The sequence below is a fragment of the Notolepis coatsorum genome, assembly GCF_963971535.1.
Source record: "Notolepis coatsorum genome assembly, chromosome: 5".
NCBI classification, from domain to species: Eukaryota; Metazoa; Chordata; class Actinopteri; order Aulopiformes; family Paralepididae; genus Notolepis; species Notolepis coatsorum.
In genome coordinates, this window is record NC_140169.1 from 37,282,353 (window position 1) to 37,302,353 (window position 20,001).

The window sequence follows — 20,001 nt, forward strand, 5'->3', positions numbered from 1 at the left end:
ATTGTTATACATGCCAATGGACAATGCTGGAAATGTAAGGTGCATCCACAGAGCTTTTTAGAAAGATGAGGAATAAAAGTATTGCTTTTCTTTTCTTTTTTCTTTTCTTTTATAATAATTTAAAGAAAATGTGCAGGTCCAAAATGAAAGTTGTTGTTTACATGTTGTGTGCATGTACCCCCTCCCTACTTCCCATTTGATCACATGGAATGCACCTGATTGGATGAATGACATGCTGGTGCTCTAGTGCGACATCTAGTGGTTGAATGTTATCTATAGCACCTTTAATTCCCCCCACAAAAAAACTCCTTGTTGCCTAATGTGAAATAATATTCCCACATGCACGTCTGTGGCCGGCTGTGAGCATGTGTACCCAAAATGAAGCTGGTCGGCCCGCCTGGGGTGAGATAAGATACACTTATTGACGTAGCCTACATCAGAAAATCCAGGTTTATAGAATAGAATAGAATAGAAATACTTTATTCATCCCAAGGGAAATGGGCACAAATCGCTCAGACACAGTAAACATTTAGGTAGACAAAAACAAAGTCACGAATAAGAATAACAATGTGCCTAAGAATAAAATATGGTCCGGGATATACATTTCCTATGTTATGTATATACATTCTAATATAAATGTAAATGTATAAATGGGGCCTCAAGGTGCTATGGTCTACTTCTACTTCTGTAGTTCTCAAAGCTTTTTTGTGTCACGGACCCCAAATTGATACACAAGTCCAAGTAGCCGGGGACCAGTTGATAACTGTCCAGGATCCCATAGCTGTCTATACTGTAGAGAAGGGGGGGGGGGTCATTATATTATCATTATATTCACTCATATATATTCTCTCACTTTATTAGCGAATGGGGACCCCCCTCAAGGACCCCTGTATATGAAACCCCATTTTGAGAAACACTGATAGTTCATATTCCTGCGCATGTATGATAATTTCCCCCTACCCCTTACAAAAAGTATCATGGTATTTAAAAAAAAGAAATAATAATAAAATACCGGTATTTCAATAAAAAAAATTATCACTATTGTGTGATGGCAGTGACCAAGAAAACAATGGAAATATATTACCATTGGTAACATGTGGAGCCTACAATGCTAGCCGACTATTTAAGTACAAAAGTGGTACCATGGCAGGTTGGCAGCACCTTGGTAAATTATTCATACAACGGGCCAATGTACAGTTTCTACGTCAAATGTATATACTTTTCGTATCACAAACAGTACTGTATTTGCAAATCTGGTATGTCATAAATGTATAGATGTAGCAGTACTGTCTATCTGTATGTCATGTATGTCATATATGTTACGATGAATTGAAAATGGGGGACCCTGATGTAAACAAGACGAAAGTCTTTCTCTGGTCTGCATCCCCTTAACAATTGTATGTATTGAGCTGTACTGTACTGTACCCATTCTGCAATCTGTTAATAAAGTTTTCAATCAATCAATCAATCAACCGTGGTAAACGTGACGTCATTCCTTGATAAAGCAAAGTATCGAACATAATTCCTAAAAAGCTTCCAGCCATATCTTCTCCCCCACAGTTTCTGCAAGTGACGTCAAAGCGGGATGCAGGAGAGAGAGAGAGAGAGAGAGAGAGAGAGAGAGAGAGAGAGAGAGAGAGAGAGAGAGAGAGCGAGAGCGAGAGCGAGAGAGAGAGCGAGAGAGAGAGAGAGAGAGAGAGAGAGAGAGAGAGAGAGAGAGAGAGAGAGAGAGAGGGGGGGGGGCGACGACGAAGGGAACAACAGATTCCTGTTCCATTGATCCCGTGGTTTCTTCTTCAGTAATTCCTTGATGATGACGTGCGTCGAATCGTCGATACACATGCGTCTGTAGTGGTACCCCCCCCCCCCCCATCCTCCCCAGCCCCGCCTTCCTTCCTCGCTGTGAGGGTTGAGGCGTGTTTTCTCCCCTCCTCTCTCGCAGCCACTCGTCACCTGGGAAGCTTCGGTGCAGCAGCCAGCAGGTTTGTGGCCAAGTGTTCAGAGAACGATGGGGATTTAGAGTGAAAAGACAACGGCTTGGAAGGAACACCTGGTCCGGTGTGAGATCTGGACCATGCAGCTGCATCTGAAGCCACGGCGCATCCTGCTCCTCTTGGCCGCCTTGTGCCAAACGGGCATTTCAGACAAATACGGTAAGGAGGACTGGAGAGACACACACGAACGCACGCGCACGCGCAAGCCCGCCTGTGGAGTGGATGGATGATGGAGAGAAAATTGTATTTAACAGATTGCAGAATGGGTACAATACAGTACGGCTCAATACACACAATTGTTAAGGGGATGCAGACCAGAGAAAGACGTTTGTCTTGTTTACATCAGGGTCCCCCATTTTCAATTCATAGTGAATTGGACTTTATTATTATTCATTCATTCATTCATTCATTCATTCATTCATTCATTCATTCATGCATTCATTCATTCAGGTCACTTATCAGGTTAATGTGGTCAGAGCGTAAGTACATCTGAAAGATGACGTCACCCAATTGTGTCTTGTTTACCACTGAACGCATCGCCCATGGCAACGACCTGGCGAGTGCGAAATCTATTTACTTTAATTCAATAAAATGTCATTTGATTTAATTGAAATTAAATTACATTAAATTGAATTATCTTGTCATTAGACACACCAGGAGTTCTACCCGTAGTAGTTTCTATATGGAGAAAGTTGTAGGACATTATTTTTCCCAAACTGCTTGTTATTGGCAGAAATCACCTGAGCGTGTGGAGTGCATCGAAGAGTCTTATCACGACGGGAATAACAGGATTATTTATGAGAGATAAATCTTCTCTGAAATAGGGTCTATCACTCAGTGTTTTGTTTAGAGATCAAGAGAGGGGTGGTCGGACCTCAGTTGCTGAGGCTGTGTTTCAACCTCTCAGTTCACAACCATTTAGAAGGATGTTCTCAAATATTGAGATGGTGTAAGAACCAACATTGTCACATTCAATCTATGAGGGGAAATAACCCAGAATTAATGTTTTTGCTTAAACATTTTCGTGTATACTTTAAACTGTCTGAAATAAAAGTGAACCCATTCCTCCAGTATGTTCTCTAGTAAACATCTTCAGTCTTGCTCAAGGACACTAAGCGACACGCTGCCCGCGAGGAGCGGGAACCGAACTGGGAACCTTCTGATTTTACATGGAAGACATCTAGACGTGTCACAAGGCACCGTAAACACAGCTTTCACTAATGGCTCCATTCCAGTTAGGCGTGCCACTGAGCCAGCATGCAGTGTACCAGGGCCCTGGCACCCACAAAGCAGACCCAATATGGACGTCTTTAACCCCTGTGTGTTCGTGGTCAGCAGGACCCGTTTGCAATGTTTATTAGAAGAGAAATGATACAATAATGTTTTTTTTTTTATTTATTCCAACCTGACTCACTGGCCTTGGCTCATATACAAGAACATATTAAATAACCCCCCCCCCCCCCCCCCATTTATATTATATACATGGTGTTCAGGTTCACTGTTCACTGATTTCAGTTTTCTTGTCAAATTCTATATAATCTTATACGATTCCCACTCTTCCCGGGCAGCATGTCGATGTGTCCTTGAGCAAGGCAGTAATTGCTCCCAATGAGCAAGTTGGCACCTTGTATGGTTGCCTCTGCCGTTAGTGTGTGAATGTGTGAGTGAATGGGTCAAATGTGAGGAACACATTGCAAAGCGTTTTTTTATCATTTATCATTTCTACATACTGAAAAAGCCAGCCAATATGTTTGCCAATATATATATATTTCTTTGGTAATGGTTTACTGATATATGTTGCATCCCTAATATGACTTCAATATACTGTACTGTTCACCCCCTCTCTCTGTTATGCTTTATAATGGTCTGTGCTCTACTGGTTCTAGTCCAGTATACTAGTTTTCTAGTCCAGTATACTAGTTTTCTAGTCCAGTCTACTAATTCTCTAGTCCAGTTGTGCTCTATTACGTTATCATTGACAATTTGCAGGCTCGATGTCGAGTCAATGTAACATAATAATCACAAAGAATATTTAATGAAATAATTACCATGGTGGCGCAGTGGGCAAGGCGCTCGCCATGCTGGGTTTGAGCCCAGCTCTCTGCGTTTCTACCAGCTTGCCTGGTCGTTCATAACACAATTGGCAGTGTTAGGGGTGGGAAAGCTGGTGGGTGGGGATTGGACGTTGTGGACGGCGACTCCTACAGGTCGGTTGGTGCGCCTGTACAGCAGAATCAGGAAGCATCTGGGGCAGCGTGAGCCTCCCACGAGTTACTCCTCGCCACTGAGAGATTGCGCTGTACAGGTGAAACGATGCGACAGCTGCCTCCTTGTGTACCGGAGGGGACACGTGATGCACTCACTGCAGCCGACCAGTGGGAGGCATAGTCTAGCAATGTTCGAGACATGGGAGGGGAGAATTGAAGGGAGAATTGGCGAGGCGAAATTGGGATGGGAGAAAAATTTAAAAATAAGGAGAAAAAGTGGATAATTTTTTTTTTATTACCATGGTTTTGGAATAAAGAAGAAACTAAAGTAACGACAGACAAGAACACATACTGCACAGACGGGATCAGCATCAGACGGAAGGGAAGACAGAATACTTATACATGAGGGAATGACGAGGCAAGACACACCTGGGTTAATTACAAATGGGTACAGCTGGAGGGGAAAACGATAAGGACTACAAAACCACGACAGGGAACTACAACTAGACACAACACATCACACTAGGAGCGCCTGATCAGGGCACAACACATAACATGCTCCAAAGCTCCTGAATACTGACAGTGATGACATATATGAACAAGCCTTTTGCTATGTTGTTTTAAAACCAAGCATATAAATATATAATAAATCAATAAAATGTGTGTGGTGTAGGTATCATCTCTTTACTAACATTGCATACCTACACAAGGGGTAATTACAGCAGTGTTTACTCCGCTGTGATGTTAAAACGTCTGCAGTGAAAAAGGCATGTTCATCTTGATTGAGGGGGTTTGAGGGGGATTTCCTGCTGCTGTGTCTAATTCTATATGAAGATCTTTTTCAGAATCAGATTCCTCTCTGCTACGCATGGGTGTACTGCAGTGGCGGCTACTGACCAAATTTTTTGGTGAAGCACAAATTATTATATATTATATTTATAAAACATCCCCCAATGTGTGTGTCAGTAGTGGCTGGTGAGTTCAAAAATTGGGGAAGACGGGAGATAATAAAGAAGTACAGACACACAGTGTGGTTATGAAGACAGCAGACAGACACTACAGTTAAGGACAACAGGCACTAGTAATAAATACCTTGGAGTAACTCTTGACACACACCTCACTTACACACATCACAACAATAGCTTAGTCAAGAAGGCAAATCAAAAACTATTTGTTTACAGCAAGATAATTTCTCATCCTCACTGTTTCAAACACATCTGTGTCCCCGCACAGCGGTTTGTGCCAGATGTCTGCATTTTCATTTTCCATAGTTATATAGTGATGAGAGCACTAACTATAATCATAGTGAGATACTGGTGAGAGCACTAACTTACACACAGTCCTCATATCCCTCCTAGTTACACACACACACAATCCTCATATCCCTCCTAGTTACACAGTCCTCATATCCCTCCTAGTTACACATACACACAATCCTCATATCCCTCCTAGTTACACAGTCCTCATATCCCTCCTAGTTACACACAGTCCTCATATCCCTCCTAGTTACACACACACACACAATCCTCATATCCCTCCTAGTTACACACACACAATCCTCATATCCCTCCTAGTTACACAGTCCTCATATCCCTCCTAGTTACACACAGTCCTCATATCCCTCCTAGTTACACACACAGTCCTCATATCTCTCCTAGTTACACACACACAGTTTTCATATCTCTCCTAGTTACACACAGTCCTCATATCCCTCCTTGTTACACAGCACTGTATCTCTCTCAACCAAAGCTCTACTAGTACAACCTCACATAGGAGCATCACATTTGCGCATGTATAGCCTACTGCTGGAAACACTTTAACGCAGGCCTAGACTTTCATCAAATAAAACATGTAATTGTCCATGGCAGAGAAATGCAACACTCGTTTGTTTAAAACAAATAAAAACAGGCTATTAATCGAATGGAAACTAGATACACAAGACCGATTTGAATGTAACAATTAGCATACATTTCAAACACCTTTGAAAACGTCAAAACAAGTCTAACAACCAAAACAATCCATTCATCTATCCATCCATCATCTATCTATCATCTATCCATCCATCCATCTATCCATCTATCCCTCCATCCATTCATCCATCCATCCATCCACCCATCCCTCCTACTCTCCCTCCCTCTCTCCCTCCCTCTTCCTCTCCCTCCTTCGCTCTCTCCATCCATCCTCAATCTTCTTTATTGTTTTCATCCTCTCTGTTGTTCTGTGTCCTCTTCTGCCCCTGTTAACACACACACACATTGCTAGTGTAAATCTTCCTGACATCAGTGCACATCATTTATCTCTATGGCAGCCACGGTAAGCGTGCTGCAGGTCCCCATCATCATGTCCGGTTGCTATGACAACATGTAGGCTAGAGCAGGTGAGGGGTCAGGGTGGTCAATCTGGGGGGCACTTCTACATGCTAATGACACCAAATCCTGCTGGTTGTTGTAACATGTTGACTTGATGTGGAGGTTGAGACTCTTTGGTCGTAAGTGGCAGGAGATGAGGCCTGGTTCAAAATACCTTTTGAATTCATACATATTGTCTAATCAATAAAACTGATCATTGAGCTAAATCACACCTCTGTCTCTCTCTCTCTCTCTCTCTCTCTCTCTCTCTCTCTCTCTCTCTCTCTCTCTCTCTCTCTCTCTCTCTCTCTGTCATAGTATAGTATTGTATATGCCTGGTTGGCAGTGACAGCCTCTGTAACACAAGACACCTGGGTCTCCATGAGGCACTAACACACACACACAAGCACACACACACACACACACACACACACACACACACACACACACACACACACACACACACACACACACACACACACACACACACACACACACACACACACACACACACACACACACACACACAGCATTGTCATAGCAGTGCAGTGACATTTCAGCAGGTCCTCATTTCACCTCCTGTCACACTGAGACAAACATGGGAATAGAAGGACAGGTGTGTGTTATATGTGTCATATCTGGGAACCTGGACACCAGCCCCTGTGTGCTTGGATCCTGTGTGTGTGTGTGTGTGTGTGTGTGTGTGTGTGTGTGTGTGTGTGTGTGTGTGTGTGTGTGTGTGTGTGTGTGTGTGTGTGTGTGTGTGTGTGTGTGTGTGTGTGTGTGTGTGTGTGTGTGTGTGTGTGTGTGTGTGTGTGTGTGTGTGTGTGTGTGTGTGTGTGTGTGTGTGTGTGTGTGTGTGTGTGTGTGTGTGTGTGTGTGTGTGTGTGTGTGTGTGTGTGTGTGTGTGTGTGGGTGGTCTATTATGGTATGGTGTGGTAATATGGTGTGGCATGGTATGGTATGGTGTTATGGTGTGGTATGGTATTATGATGTGGTATGGTATTATGGTATAGTATGGTATGGTATTGTATGGTATGGTATGATGTGGTATGGTATTATGGTGTGGTATGGTATGGTATGGTATTATGATGTGGTATGGTATTATGGTGTGGTATGGTATGATGTGGTATGGTATTATGATATGGTGTGGTATGATATGGTATGATGTGGTATGGTATTATGATATGGTATGGTATGATGTGGTATGGTATTGTATGGTATGGTATTATGGTATGGTATTATGGTATGGTGTGGTATGATATGGTGTGGTATTATGGTATGGTATGATGTGGTATGGTATTATGGTATATGGTGTGGTATGGTATGGTATTATGGTATGGTATGATATGGTGTGGTATTATGGTATGGTGTGGTATGATATGGTGTGGTATTGTATGATATGGTGTGGTATGGTATGGTATTATGGTATGGTACTGTATGATATGGTGTGGTATGGTATGGTATTATGGTATGGTACTGTATGATATGGTGTGGTATGGTGTGATATGGTGTGGTATGGTATGATATGGTGTGGTATGGTATGATATGGTGTGGTATGGTATGGTATTATGGTATGGTACTGTATGATATGGTGTGGTATGGTATGGTATTATGATATGGTACTGTATGATATGGTGTGGTATGGTATGATATGGTGTGGTATATGGTGTGGTATGATATGGTGTGGTATATGATGTGGTATGATATGGTATGGTACTGTATGGTATGGTGTGGTATATGGTGTGGTATGATATGGTGTGGTATATGGTGTGGTATGGTATGGTATGGTGTGGTATATGGTGTGGTATATGTAGTGATGCACGATATATCGGCCGCCGATATAATATCGGCCGATATGGCAGTTTTTTTACACATCGGTATCAGTCCGATATCAAGATAGGGCCGATATGGGCCGATACTAAAAAATAAAAAAAATTATATATTTTTTTTCTTTTTACGTGTTTTGGCCTTAAATAGTTAAAAAATATCAGTCATTTCTGAAAATAAGTTACAAAGGTAAAAAAATTATGCGTTTTGGAAAATAGCTCTTTATTTGATTATCATAAAAAAGTGTTTTCTATACAGAGATATCGACATCGGTAAATATCGGTATCGGCCAGAACAGCAATATTAATATTGGTTATCGGTATCGGCCACAATTTTCACATCGGTGCATCACTAGGTATATGGTGTGGTATGGTATGCTATGGTGTGGTGTGGTTGGTATATAGGGCTGCAACGATTCGTCGACATAATCGACAACGTCGATCATAAAAATCCGTTGCCGCAGAATTTTAGTGTTGATGTGTCGTATAAAAACAATCAGAGAGCCGGTAACGCTCATTCAAAACTGCGCAAATGCACTACAGGAAGTGCTGGGGCAGTATTATTTCCCTTGTCTGCCATGACTGCATTCTGTGTACTAACGACAAAGAAGAAGAAAGCAGTGATGCACGAGCAAGCACCCTGGAACCGTGATGACAGCTACTCGGATCATGGGTATGTTTTAGCTTACATGTTGGAAAACAGAACGTCTCATGGATAATGCTTGCTAAGCGAGCGCTATTTCAGTTAATAGGTTGTTGAGGCTGCGTGTCCACCAACGAGCTATATGTAATGTTAGCTAACGTTAAACAGTGCCAAGCTTACAGCCTACTAGACTCGAGCACACTAGAGCTTGGCTAGGCTATCTGTGTTTACAGCTCCGTGAATTACCACCAAGTGTCGTATTTTTGCAGACTGGAGTATTAATTAGGTAAGTTAAGATAGCTAGTGCCAACGTCCACTGTCTATATAGCGCCATGGTCTAGACTAGGCTGCTTTTTTTTCTCATTTGAAAAAAGTTTAACTTTTTGGGCTAAGACTGCAGAGACAGGGATAGTGCTAGCTATCTTATATCTGATCATTTATAAGTTTGCTATAGCAATGAAATCACGTGTTCCTTTATGGACGCTGTCATTTGTAAATGGTGTGTTCCCCTGCAGGAGATCAGAGTAAGACACACACACATACACACACACACACAGCTCCTCTCACTCACACACAGCAAACAAAAGACCTAGAAGTCTGTCTGATCTGACTCATCCTCCTCTCCCCTTACAGCTGTTGGAGATGGTGGAGCCTAGTGAGTGGATCCACGTCACCCTCTTGGACCAGGTTAACAGCCCCATCAGAACCGCAGTGCTGGGGCAGAGGCTGCTACTTTTAAAACATTATTTGCACATTATCTTTACATTTAAACTTGCACTTTAATTTGTATTATTTAATTTGTTTTCATTATGATTGATTATTGTATTTGTTATTAAAATACATTTGTTTAAGTGTAACAAGTGTCAAATGAACATTGTTTTATTATTATTATGAAGGTTTGAAATGTCACCAAATCCTATGTTTACAAATGTTATGATTTATTTATACCAAAGACACTTTTATTTGAACCGTCACTTTGAGAAAGTTCACGTTCAAGAGCTTTGCCTTCCGGTTCAATTATTAGCGCGGTGTTAGAGGTAACCTTTTCCGGTTTGGGTTCAGTTTGCAACAAGCACCCAACATGAAAGGTACGTTGACTATTGTAGCATGCAGCACTTTATGTATTATTATGTGTATATATATTCTGAATAAGAATTGAATGTTAACAAATGATAATGTTAACTTGATAGTGTTGTGATGAATGGTGTGGTTAGTTTAGATGCACAATTGGATGTTTTAGCCGGTGTATTTCGCCGTTGGTCACATAGTCAATTCATTGTTCTCTGTCAACAGACTTGACTTGGAATTGTAAATGTGACGCTGTTCCCTTGTGGTATTTCAACCACCATTTTGATACAGGTATGTGTGTTTTAAGATGTCGATCTATTGTTTAATTTGTCATTCACGTTTCATGCATTGCTAATAAGATTAGTATGTTGAATTACTATGTGAGATGTGGTTAAGCCATGCGGTCCATGTAATGGTTTTGATTCAATTTGCAATAAGCACCCAACGTGAAAGATTTGACTTGGAATTGTAGATGTGACGCTGTTCCCTTGTGGTATTTCAACCACCATTTTGATACAGGTGGCTCTCCATTGAAGAGCACCAGAAATAAATGACTAAACTGTTGTCCATTGGTTGCTGTGATTCATCACATCAAGTCACGCCCAGAACACAACGCAGAGAACACGTGTGTTAGCCAGACCTACACACAGAACATCCGTTACAGTGGTGCCTTGTGACCCGGATAAAGAAAAAGAAGGACGACAGATCGTTCGCCAGGAAGGCTGCATCGTCATCTATTGCTTCAATCAATACAAATTACAGGTGGTTCCATGGACCGCGTATAGTAAAAGGGGTAAATGGTTCTACCTTTAAGAACCAGATGTATTTTGTACCCTGCGTTGTTTTTTGTACGTCTGTTAAAACCCCTTCTACTTATAAAGACCAGCACGGTCTTGTTATAACGGCGGCGAGAGTAGGAAGCATCAATGAGGAAGCTGAGAATTGAGCTACTGTAAAAATCCGCTTTTATTGGCAGAATCAAGTAGTGAACAACAGCTGAATCTGGTTCAAAATGAAAAATATGAGTATGTGCAATGATATAAGTGTACTCAAGGTACTATGCCACCGACCACTTATATCAGACTAATCAAAAAGTAGATTAAAGAATGGTCAATGTAGGCCCGATGGTCGAATCTCGTCTGGCGTTGTTGATTTTCTCTGTTGCCTGGTGACAACAAAGAGATCCGGTTTCTCGTCTCCAAAAGCTTCTTCCTCGTGTCTTCCGGTCGTCGTCCTCCTGTGGGTAGAATGTTTCCAGAAGCTTCCTCCCTCTGTCTATGTTGCATTCTATTTTAAACCTTAAATCCCGCCCCTGTGAGAACGACGACCCGATTCGTCAGGGGGTGGAGCTCTCCTTCCTGATTGGCTAAAGCTTCACGTCAGCCATTTTGAACCAGGTCTGACGTCAGATATTACCTTATTTGGCTAGATGTAAATCTTGCAAGGCAGGCTGTTCCTTGTTTAGAGCTACAAGTTGTAGTTCTCTAGTTTAGTGTTTAAATGTATCTGGCATTAGATTTATCAATTTATCAATCAAAGATTAATGCTTATTTTGATTATACATCTAATTTAGTCTGTCCTAAACATAGATTTATACCTATTGTTGGTTTTAAGACAAGCTGTTTTACTTTATGTATTCTAGGTTAATATCTTTGAAGTTAGTTTGATGCTTCTAAATAAATTACACTTGTTTACCAAATTCTAAACCTATTTTAAACCATATACCTTGCTTAACTCAACTTTAACTATAGTTAATAATGTCCTGTTTAGTCTTGATTTGATCAGTTCAATATTGTAAACAGATTGATTCTATGTTGCATCCTTGCGTAATATTAGTTTTCTGGTTGTTGTTTTCCAACTTTGACCAAATGGTTGTTCCTCTGTTACAGGCAAACAGGAGGAACTTTAAGAATAGATTCTGTCCCCACTATGACACCAGATGGCTCTTTGAAGTAGATAGCAACTTGGTGTTTCTAAACCTCCTAGTCTGGAGGCTGTTTTTTAGAGCATTTTTCTGTTTTATAGTTGGCCTTATCAGTCACCAGGGCCCCGTTCCATGTACCGGGATAACCGAGTTAGCCGGATAACTTTAGCTGGATAACTGTGTTAGCCTGACTTTCCGATTTCATGTACGTGGATTTCCCAAATCACCATGACAACATATCCAAAAGTTTGAGCCTGCTCGAAAGCAGAGTTCAAGTTCAAGTTAGCCCGATCACGCAGAGCCACGCCCCCGCAAAGAAGTGACAGCTCGTTTCCTGAAACTATTCCCACAGTCTACGATCTGCATTATACCATTCTGAATTACGTTTTTGTGCTCCATTCTTCCAGAGGGGGCTTTTGAAATGTAAAATAGACCCAAAATGCTGATATTAAATTCACTTTGTCCTAAATAATGCACGTTATATATACCGTGGCGACGGTGGCGCTCGCTCGTGCGATGTACACAAAAATGTGGTTATTTTAATTGTAACTGGGATTAAGATGTCTGATGAGATGCGCTGTTTGACGGATTTGAGAAATTGAATGAGCCGTTGACGTCACATGAATGAATGAGGATAAAGAAATAAAACGTCATTCAAAATAAGGAATATTCTAAACACGGGTCTCTCGTTCATTAATGTATAAACAATGAATTTATCCCATCTGGCACAGTGGCCCAGCGGTAGTGCTCAAGACTCCCAATCTTGCGACCCGGGTTCTAATCCCGGAGTTTCCAATATGATTTTTTTGAATATAATATTAATGATTATACGCCAAAGTAGCCTGGTTTTAAGTTAAAATATTATAAATCTACATGCATTGAGGATGTCATTCTTTATATAGCTCTCAACGTGCACCAAATTGAATTATTCCTATATTGCAAAAAGAAGGACCCCGGTCTTGAACCCGGGTCGTCCGTGTGGAAGTCAAAAGAACAACCCGTTACACCACAGAGTAGATAAGTAAAAGATTGACTATACATCAATCAATGGGCAAGAAAGCCGTCTCGTAATTCTGTATAACAGTTAACTAGTTATTTTCGCTAGCAAGATCTCATTTGATTATTCAATCCAGCAGGCAAGTTTAAAGAAATATAATCTGATTGATTGAGGTAATGATGGACTTAGAATTAGCCTATAGATAACGCATTTAACTTGTCGGCGAGGCGATTGAGCCTATTGCAATCTGTCAATAAAGTCTTAAATCAATTAATCAATCAATGCCGTTGAGAATCAGGGTCTCTGCCATCGATACGTGCTGGCTTTCCACCTAAAACGGGAGCGCGCATCTAGCCTGACTCTCAAGTCTGGCTTGAGTTAACGAGACTGAATCCAGGTTTGTGAAACAGGAAAATCCCGGCTTCGAACATCGGGTTAACTGAAGCTGGATAATGGACATGTTGATCGACTTAGTTGAACCACGTACATGGAACGGGGCCCAGGACTGGGTGTTTGTTGACAGGCCCATTGTGTGGGATGATAAGATCAACACAGCCACAACTGTTCTCATGGAGGTGATATTTATTGGTTTGAATAGAAGCTTGGAAGCTTTCCGCATCCCCACCCCCAACTAAGGCCTTTCTTTACAAATCAGTTGGCTGGGGCTCCAAAAGGCTATTGTTTGAATGTTTACAGAAAAGGGGGAAGTTTAGTCATCTTAAGACTGTATTCCCCCCCCGTCATGGTCCTCCAGAGAAAACAGGCCGCACAGTATTTAGCCATTAACCTTTCAGTCTCATGGTGAGTTTTGTCCAACCCTTTTATTATCTGTGCTGACATTAGAAGTCCATTTTATACTTATCCCTAGTTTAGAGCACCTTTATTTTAATAATCTATGTTAGGGAGAATATACAGACTATTCTAAAATGCGTGTGCACTGGTCCTTTACCAAGTCCAACCTTTTTCCGGAGCCGTTGCCCTTTGGGACTCAAGATTCAACAAACATACCCATATTTCCATAATAGTTGGACAGTTTGAGCAGGGAAGGATACTACAGTCCCCCGTCGTGGGTTTCTATACCCACGTATACCTGCTATTAACTTCTCAATCAAACTGGTCGTACACCGTACAGATACCATAACTTTTTAACTTTACAAAACTACCTAAAAACGCTTTGACCCTTTTAACCTCCTTCCAGTTAAGAGTACCCTCCTCCCGTTCGGATGCACTCCTTCCCCTACTCAGATGCACCTCTCCCCGTAAGGCTTAGGTAGTCCGCTACGACGGTACAACCAGCCTTGGCTGCCTTGCCCGACGCCGGCCCCTCTCCCCCAACAGAGATGCAGGTCTCCACTTCCAGGCTAAGGTCTCCTCTCATGAACGGAAGAAGTCCCCTTATCTTACCTTCAGGTGCAGTTTTAGGCTGGGTCCCTTTCCAATCTTAGGAGAGACAATCCAGATTCCTCTGAATTGACACCCCTCATCCCTCTGCTTCCCAGCATTTTCTTTTCAAAAACACTGATCACAGAAGCACAACTCGCCTACTAACCCTGTATCGGCTAGTAAGGTTACTGTGGCCTGACTGTACATTGAGCCAGGTGCATTTATGGTCTCCCTGCCATAACGCTCTCCTGACCGGCTGGCGACCCAGTCGATAGTGACCTCATAGTCCGTCATCAAGTCAGGACCCCAAGCGGCTGACTGTCCGTAGTACCTATCAGCCACTCAGTTTAGAAACCGACGGTCTTGTCCCCATCCTGCTTTCTCTGGGCATGGAAATATTGACCGTTTTCGCCAGCCTAGCCTGTTCACAGCAGGTGCTGTGCCCCTCCCGGCGCACTGCCCCACTTCTAGGTGTGGACCGTCGTCCACGTACCACCCAGTGCCCACACTAACTTACGTGCAACGTATCCTGGGCCGACTAGACGGTACCACAGTGGTATGTTAATTCATACCTCGTTACGCACAGAGGCCTTCAGTAACTCCTCAGCACTATAGTTTGTGTTTAACGTGCGCCCAGACTCTTGCGAGCCCACTGCCGCCTGTTTTTGGCTAGAGGTTCGGAGTGCCTACCTCCTCCCTAGCCAAACCAAACAAATGAAAACAATAACCAAAATTGTGCGTGTCATTTTTCAACCACACCCTAAGAAACAAAATCAACCTATTATCTAGGGGCATAACCACCCCCGTATACACTAAGAAAGAGAAAGAAAAAAATCAAAAGAAGAAACAAAATGAAAACTTCCGGCCTGAGGCAGAAATTGCTTGTAAAAAACTAGGAAAGAAAAATAAAAAGAAATAAACTCCTATATCTATTATTCATGATTGTTAATGTTCGTCTATCAATATCTTCTTCTTAATTTCTTAATCATGCAGTCCACCCTTTGACCAAACCACTTATTGATCAAGCATGGATATTTACTACTGGTCACTAACTGAAGTAGTGCCATGTCATTACTCTTTCTAATGTTATGTGTTCCAAAAATCTGTTTAACCACCATTTTGTTGTTAGTATGATTAGCTCATGCAACTGCCAGTTACTTCATATTCCACTTCTCCATGTTAGTCACACATTCTTTTAGTAACTTGCACACATAATCTAATCCCCTAACCTATCTATATCGCTTCTGTTCTATTTTTATTCTAATCAGTAATTTTTTATTTTTTTATTTTTTTTATTCAATTTATTTTTATTCTTAATACATATCTATATTTTTCTATTCTGCCGATGGCCTCCGCAGACATGACCTTTGGAAATGACCTTTCAGTCCACAGGACCAGCAAACCTGTCCTGGTTCCCTCGGTTGCGGGGCCCTGTGGGCCTCCCGCCTGTAATCGGATGGCCCTGGGTCCGTCGGCCACAGAGTCTGTCCTTGCTTTCTGCCATTACCTCCATGGCTCTTTCCTCCGACAGTCCATCTTTGGGCCCGCCCCCCTTGAGCCTGTTCCGGGGAGAAAGCCACATACCTGTTCCTTTCAGCCGCCGTCCTTTGAGCCTGGAGTGGGGAGGGGCCTGGAAACTCACCCAGCCCTCGGCTTTCACCACCCTGTCGCGGCCCAGTTCCCTGTCCGGGCAACGGAGCACAGGGCATTGCTTGATCACGGCGGCCTAGTTCTGACGCCCAAAGCATGATATACCAAACTGTACCACTCAGCAGTTCATTCTTTCTAGCCAGTTCTTGCTCCAATCTCTGCGTCTCGTGTGCGGCTTGACCAATCGCCCGCTGTGTCTTCATCAGGTCTTGATGAACCGCCTCATGTCGCTCGAACGCTTCTATAAACGCTCTCCTTTGCTTGTAGGTCTGCCCCCCTTCCTCCATCTCGGCGCTGGCGGTCTGACTTCCCGTCTCTGAGCCCTGCCTCTCATTCCGGCTCTGGGGTTGGAGGGGTTCTAGACAGGGGGGGCTTGTGGGCTGTGGACACTGTTCTTGATACCGACCCTGGTTTTGCCCGTAGCCGCCTCTTCGTCTGTTATTCCATTGAGGACCACTTCCTCTGGCTTGAGGACGATACCCTTCTCCTCGGGGTCGATATTCCTGGTCACAGTCCCTAGACATATGTCGGAAATTTCCGCACGGCCAGCACTCTATTGACCCTGGCTGAGGTCTGGATCCATTCGCTCCACCTCTTCTGTTTCCACCTTGTCCCGGTGACTGCCAGGGTGGTCTCCTCGGACTTTGTTGCGGTCCTTGCGCCGGACCCCCCTGTGTTGGAGGCAAGTTTAACATTCCAAGTCCTTCTGACCCGCTCGTCACATGAGGGAAATCAATCATATTTAAATCAATCAGGTTAATGTCACTGCTCAATGCGGTCAGTGAAGTGTCTGCAGAGGTTATTGGCATTTCCCCACTATTGGCTTGACTATTGTTGGCCATTTCTATATTGCTTCTATTTTTTACACTCCGGGTTATTGAAATAGACTTATTGACAACTCTCGTTTTTGTTATTCTATTTACTTCTATTTTCTTCTATCAAAGTTGGTGAATTTGCTCTATATTAACCATTCACTCGCTCATGCACTCATATTATTACCGTTTGGAAAAACAAGTTTCTCTGTGTTTTAAACTATCTTTACAAACTTGAGTTAAAATTCACTTCACACTTTCAGATTTTACTGGTGCCGACAGGAATTGATAAGACGCTTATTATACTTATACCCAGACTTCAACAATCAATTGTTTCCCCAGTTGGAATTGGAATCGTCAGCACTGTCTCAGTCCGCCCCGAGCAACTGTGGAGAAAGAAAGAAAAAAAACATACACTTAATTAGCAGTGGCATTTCCCTTTCACAATCCATCATTATCTTTAAGCATGGAAATGTCGGGCATCTCTATACTAATACCACTTTAGAGAGAGTTAGTGCAATTTATTTGAATCATAACGACAGCCTTAGCTGCGTTTTGTCCTTTGTCCAATCTGGAAAACTGGATCTTCCAATCATTTTGTCGTGTATCCTCTCGCACGACTCTGCGGAATACCCATTGTACATCAACCTCTCCCGTTCTTTGGTACGTTGATGGTCCTTTCCTTTGAACAATCAGAATTAGTTTTACAGCCTATCATTTCTAAACATTTGTGCTGGATATGGTAATTTAGTTGATTAAAATGTCTTCTTCGCCTTAATGAATTTGTAATTCTTTTCTCATAAAATATTCTAAATCCTATTACCCTTTAAATGACTGTGTAGATTTAATTCTAACATTAGCTTCTATGTGTTGCTGTATTTATTTCTATCTGAGAAAGCCTAATATGTATTCTTATCTTACATCACATTTTACATCACAGTATTCACATAATTACTCATAATTAATACACATACCCCCTTTTTAACACCTTAACCTCAGGTGTTAAACGTCAACCGCCATCATCTCACGAGGAAAAAAATAAACCTGCAGTGACTCATATTACTGAAACCTCGTGCTCGGCGTAGCGTCCCACACCTGTCTTATAAATCACAGGTGCAGACACCACTCCTAATGAAATCCCCTGCAGACCAATGATATCCCACAGGTCTGCCATCCGCAGCCCAAGGCATCCCCTCCCAGTTTGCAACCTGAAAGAGAATCCCCGGGCTCCCCGCAAGGATATTCAAAATTCACACAACCTCCATCTACCGCTGCCCCTAAACCGGCCAGCGTCCACACAGCATCTCAGATTTAAAACCATAACAACATACACCACCACCATAAGTCCCACATACAATACGACACAAAGCCTAACCCCGTACCCAAATGTACCCCTCGACCCCCTGATACCTCAGTGGGGGAGTTGGGAGCCGGTACCCTGCTGAAATGAAAAAATCACACACCTTGTTCGCCTAAGCCCGAACTAGAATCAACTCACCAGGAAAAAACTATACACACACACACAACCGCGGCAGGCAAGAATCCTACCACTGAACCAACAATGCATACAGCCACAGGCACGTCCCCCATGTCACACCCTCCGCACCCCCTGGCCTTATCATTCCCCAACCCAAAATGCCTACCACCCAGATCACAGAACGGTACCCCGACATCCCGGCATCAACGGGACGCCCACCCCAGCACGGCCCCCCTTCACACCCTCCTGCACCACCGTGTCAGGGAGGGAAGGAGGAGGGAGGGAAGGAGGAGGGAGGGAGGGAGCACCTATGATCATCAAGGGGAGAGGAGCTAGGAAAGAAGCTAGGGAAAAAGCTAGGACCTACGCTAAGGACACAGGACGGGAAGGGAGGAAAAAAATCTACACGGGCTAGGGGGGAACAATGTAAATCAAAACAACCACGTCCACTCAAACCCGAACAGAAACAATCATACACAATATGGCTTAAAGCCCAATGCTTTCGCAAACGTAACCGCCACTACATCTACCCCTACAAAAATAACATACAAACCCAAGCTAAAAACTGAGAAGAATGGCACCTGAATAGGAAAACACAATCCCCACTATGAGAGGGAGGGCTCAGCAACCTGGTCCAAACACAAAAAATACACACTATGTCCCCTTAACCCCAGAACTACATTTAATCTATCGACCACCACTTAATCCAGTACATAAACAGGAAATATCAATAAACAAACAAACAAGTCTAACCTGCATGAGCCACCAGGCCCACTGAACCAAATTAATAACGAGGGAGAGTGAGAAGGAGAAGGAGGGATAAGAAAACGAGTGAGTCGTACTACATTGTACTCCCAAATGCACACCTGTGCCACCTCATTTGTACTTAAACTAAACCTCCACTCCCCCTATTACATCGCCCTCATATCAACAACATAACACTGCAGTCGACCCCCAAAACAGCAAGTAAACTCAGACATCAACGTCATCCCCATGACAAGGGAGAAAAAGAGAGAGATAAAAAGAGAAAGAGAGAGATAGAGTGAGAGAGGAGGGGGGCCCGGATCCCACCACCCCCTACATCCCACCACTAGACTAAACTACACTACCAACACTACCACTGCTTAACAATCTAACCTTACTAACAAATTAACCCTTAAAAGAAAAAACATCCTGTGCGTATGATAATACAAAAACCAAAGCAGCTCTGAATGGAAACCTAAACATGGCCTCTGCCGCACCCTACTGCAATCCCAAACAAACACCACCTAGAAAAAAATTAAATCCCTCAAAATGGACGCCCCGCGCCCCTACCCTAGATAATAAACACGGCGCCCCCACCCAAGATGGCCGCGCTCCTTGTTTACATGAAGTGAAAGAGGAGGGGGAGGGGGGAGGGGGGAGGGAGGGAGAGGTAAAAAAAGAAAAAGGGGGGGGGAGATGGGAAAGGAGGGAGGGCGATAGAGAGGAGGGGGGAGAAGGGAGGGAGGGAGAAAGGAGGGAGGGAGAAGGGAGGGAGGGGGAGAGGGAAAAGGAGGGAGGGAGAGAGGAGGGGGAGAAGGGAGGGAGGAAGGAAGAAAGAGATTCTATGTCCATATGTCACCTTCTTGGCCGAAACTATTATCACTGCAATATAGTTATTGTATTATAAGAGGCTCGACCCCATACC

At 43.1% G+C, this 20,001-nt stretch overlaps 1 pseudogene across 1 annotated transcript in view; it reads left to right on the forward strand.

Annotated features, from left to right (window-relative positions):
* Positions 1-2,074: 2,074 nt before the first annotated feature.
* The window catches only part of LOC311228151 (receptor-type tyrosine-protein phosphatase-like N), a 159,506-nt pseudogene continuing 141,579 nt past the window's right edge, over positions 2,075-20,001 (forward strand). The window contains exon 1 of the transcript in view: positions 2,075-2,153. The product of the transcript in view is annotated as a receptor-type tyrosine-protein phosphatase-like N (transcript). The remainder of the gene's footprint in view (positions 2,154-20,001) is intronic.